The 4,198-nt window shown below is 34.8% G+C and overlaps 1 long non-coding RNA gene across 1 annotated transcript in view; it reads right to left on the bottom strand.

Annotated features, from left to right (window-relative positions):
* Positions 1-312: 312 nt before the first annotated feature.
* LOC141511159 (uncharacterized) overlaps positions 313-4,198 on the bottom strand; it is a 14,132-nt gene continuing 10,246 nt past the window's right edge. The window contains exons 2-3 of the long non-coding RNA XR_012475271.1: positions 1,032-1,129; positions 313-424 (exon numbers count right to left, since the gene is read on the bottom strand). This is a non-coding gene — a long non-coding RNA (uncharacterized LOC141511159). The remainder of the gene's footprint in view (positions 425-1,031; positions 1,130-4,198) is intronic.

Genomic DNA, 4,198 nt, shown 5'->3' with positions numbered 1-4,198 from the left:
TTTCCCTCATGCAGTTCAGTACTTAGATCAGGGGAAACTTTCACCAGCAAACAAAAAAGGGCAGGTAAAATATTGCATGAAAGAAAATAGATCCATTAAGTCTGTTGCTAAACTAACACTAAAAATTAAATTACATATAATTTTGCACCACTCATTTCAATAGCATCTTAAGATGAATCTAGCAAATCATATAAAATGGCAAAATTGTTTTTGTTCAGTTACCTTCTTTTAATCTTGCAGCTCTTGAGAGAACTCATATCTGCAAAGTGATACTGATTATCCTACCCTGGCTTACAATTAAGGGCTTTCCAGTTGGCAGGAAAGTATATGGCATCAATATTCACAGGGGCAAAATTCTGTGGGTGCCATCCATGATAGATCCTTCAGTAATTCCTCTTACTCCAATGGACTCAAGTGTATGGGGCTGGAGGGAAGATGAAAGTTGATGCATAAGATAAGATTAGTCCTGAAAACTCAGAAGTGGGCAGCTGTAGGAATTAGACACATTCATTAAATAGACACATTCATTAAATAATGATGATAATTTTCTGATGGTGGTAATTTGATTTTTTAATAAGGGCCATGAAGAAAATGGATTTAATGTGTCCTGATTCAGTGCTTAGCATATAAAGAAACATAAAAAACTAAATTGAAATAATATCAATTTAAAATATGATTCAAGGAACCCACTACTGAAAATGTATTAGAGACAATTTTCGGGGGAAAAATGAAGTATTAAACAAATATAGAATGTATTTAAAATTCTAAATGTGTTCAATAGGGAAACTATAAGAAGAAATTCCAAAAGTGGATTTGATTGCTATGTATCTTGCTAAGGAGTTTTTAGGTAATATATCTTTCCCCTGCTTTCTGTTTTTATAAAAATTCAACTCTGCCTTAGTTTTTCTGTGAGTCATCTTGACCTCTGAAGAAGCATGGTGGTCGTGACATGGTTATAGATCAGTCTCTCTTCCAAATGTTTAGATATCAAAATAAAGAAGCATGGTATAGTGGATAAAAAAAATACTAACCAGAGAGGCAGGAAAACCTGGGTCCAGTCTTCTTTCTGACACATGTTGGTGGTGTGATCAAATTGATCATGAGCTCCCTACATGGACGAATTCATGGTCTGGTTAAAAAAAAACAACAAATGCAATAATTTGTCAGGAAAGGTCAGAGCAGTCCAAACTAAAAACCTACAAGCATAAATCAACAAAAATTGATGTCTACTCTCTGTTCACCATTACTTGAAGCATAAGGGAAGATATAGAAAAAGGACAATGCGCCATTGTGCTTCTCAAATATATATAAAGTCAAGTTAGGAAACCTAACAAAAAATGAAATAATTGAAATCTTATATGCCATACATAATATAGGTTAAATTGTCAGAGAGTTCAAAAGAAAAAATTATCATTAGGTGTCCGAGGAAATAGGAAGATTTTAATGGAGATAAATTTAAATCTAAGCCTTAAAAGAGGAATAACAGTTGGATAGCTAGTGTGAAGATGATATCACTGTAGATTAAGGGACCAATATGAACGAAGAATTGGAATGAGTTTAGTTTATGATGGCTAGGAAGACAAAGGGGTGAGGGGTGAATATTATATATTACAGAGTAGGAGAGAATAATGGGCATATAGGGAGTAACAGATAATACATGAAAAGTCCATAAGATAATTTAAAGAACCTTAGACTTGCTATTAAAGGAGAAAAGGAAATGCATAAACCACATAGTATAATTAATTTCCTTTCATGGTATTTCAGTCTATTATACATTCCCGACTTTGGAACTGATCAACAAATCTCCTACTATATATATTAAGCACTGAGCTACTTGGGATACCAAAAGAAAAAAGAAAGGAAAAAATAGTCCCTATCTTCAAAGATTTACATTTAGAAAGAAGTAACATATGTGTATATATACACATTTATATATATATACATATATATATACATATACATTAAAATATATACAAAATACAGACAAAATAAATACAATTCAGTTTGGAAAAGCAGTTCACTAGTAGGTGGGAAAGAGGTAGTCACCTAGGGACTAACAGGAAGGTGGTGTCCTGAATAGAAATATGAAAGTTTAGAAGATGCATGAACTAAGGCATGAATAAAGAAAGTCAAAGGGAACAATGACTTCTTATTTTATAAATTCAAAATTTTTAATTTCTATTGGACTCCCAGTTTGAAATGTCCAGTGTATGGGTTGGTGATATGGGATTAAAACTCTGAAAATAGACTAAGGCTAGTCATTGACAAATAGTAGTTAACAAATTACTATTGGCAAATAGTAATTAAAGTCCATGGAATTGGTGAGATCATCAATGAAAGCTTATGCTGTTCCCCAGTAATTCACCTACCCAAACCTTTAAGTCCTTGCCTCTTCTTTCATTGCTTAATTAGGTTATATCCATTCTTTAAACCCAATTCAAGAACCAACTCTTGCATGAAACATTCCCCAAATACAATTTAACAAACAATAATACCTACCTTTTTTCTGAAGTCCTGTCACATTTAAAATATATTCTGAACAATTAGTCCCAAAAGATATCAGAATTCAGATGAAACAGAATGACTAATAATGATTTACATGGACCAGTGATGAGACATATGCTCTTCTTCTCCATATAAAAAGGCAGTAGACTACAGTAATAAAAAGTTACACATAATTTCAAAGAAAATCACTGTCAGGGGGCTTACCTGGTTCAGATTCCATTCAAAGGACCCAACAAGAGCCAACACTACTAGGGTACCCCCACAACCCCTTCCCCACCGTCCAGTCGTTGTATCAGACCCAGTTTCCTTCTTAAGGAATAACAGGAATAGGCCATGCCAGAAGCCCCTTCCACCCACCCAGCTACCCCTATCCAGCATCCCCTCCAGCTTTCCCCCTCCTGCTTGAGACATTGATCGATTATACTTTCTTTGCCCAATGAAGGGAATTCATAATCCCAGCTCCAATCCATAAATATACTTCTCCCTAATTAAAAATGGTGGGCTGGGAACGGCTAGGTGGCACAGTGGATAGAGCACTTGCCTTGGAGTCAGGAGTACCTGAGTTCAAATCCAGCCTCAGACACTTAATAAATACCTAGCCCTGTGGCCTTGGGCAAGCCACTTAACCCCATTACCTTGAAAAATCCAAAAAAAAATGTTGGGCCAGACTCCTCTACCCTCCTTTCTTTGCCTCCCACACCCACAGTACTAGTCAGTATATCTGAATGACCAGGTATCACCAATTACAATATTTAAAGTAAAATAGAGGAACCCTCATCCTTAGCATCTACTGTGCCTCTAGCACTTCCAGACTCCCAGGCATTACTATCTGACCTGCCAATAAACCTTAAGGATCACTGGGGTTTAACTATCCTCCCCATCTCCCTCCTTAGGACCTCCAGGTCTATCCATCTGCTCTGGGCTGAATCTTGCTGATGTGTGATCTCTCCCAATTAAAATGTGAGATTTTTGAGAGCATTCTCAAAAAACTGAAACTGCCTCAGTTTTCAAATCATATATCATAAATGAATAATATTGTTTAGCACATAGTAAGCATCAAATAAATAATTTGTTCAGTTTTATTAAACTTTTTCTTTGTTATAAGTGAGAGTACTAAGGAAGAAGTTTATTAAGAAATTACTGTGGTATAAAAAATGAGAGGCATTAATAAAAACATTTTTAACCTCCTTTGTTCAGTGATCAAATCCAAAGAACCCTCTTAACTGCTAGAAAAGCAAGAAAATAAATGATAGAAGAAGTTTTTTCAGTATATTCTCCTGGGAAAGGAACCAAGTAGGACATAGACCTATGACTATTTTGTAAATTTCCAAGTCACTTAACTTTTCCAACTTTATGACTAAAAAAAAAAAAGAAAAATAATATGGATGTCTGAAAAAATTAAATTTGGAGTCCTTCCTCTCACATTTTTGTTTATTTGAAAAACATTGGAAAGAAGATTATGGCTTACAAAATCTAAAATATTCCATTCATCAAATCTGGAAAAGAAAATAGGACTTTTGTTTTAAGATGTTCACATGTAATCACCCAACATTTAAAATCCAAATTAGTCACAAGGCCTAGGTCATTTTAAAGTCAGAGATCAGGCAAAGGACATCTCCAAGATGGACTCTGATAAAGCTTCATTCAAAATTGTACCTTGAAATGAGGGAAGGAATCAGAAGGTAACTTAGTA

This window comes from Macrotis lagotis, chromosome 2 (genome assembly GCF_037893015.1).
Source record: "Macrotis lagotis isolate mMagLag1 chromosome 2, bilby.v1.9.chrom.fasta, whole genome shotgun sequence".
Lineage (NCBI taxonomy): Eukaryota > Metazoa > Chordata > Mammalia > Peramelemorphia > Peramelidae > Macrotis > Macrotis lagotis.
Note: the sequence above shows the minus strand (reverse complement) of the source record. Positions and strands in the feature narration are given on the sequence as shown.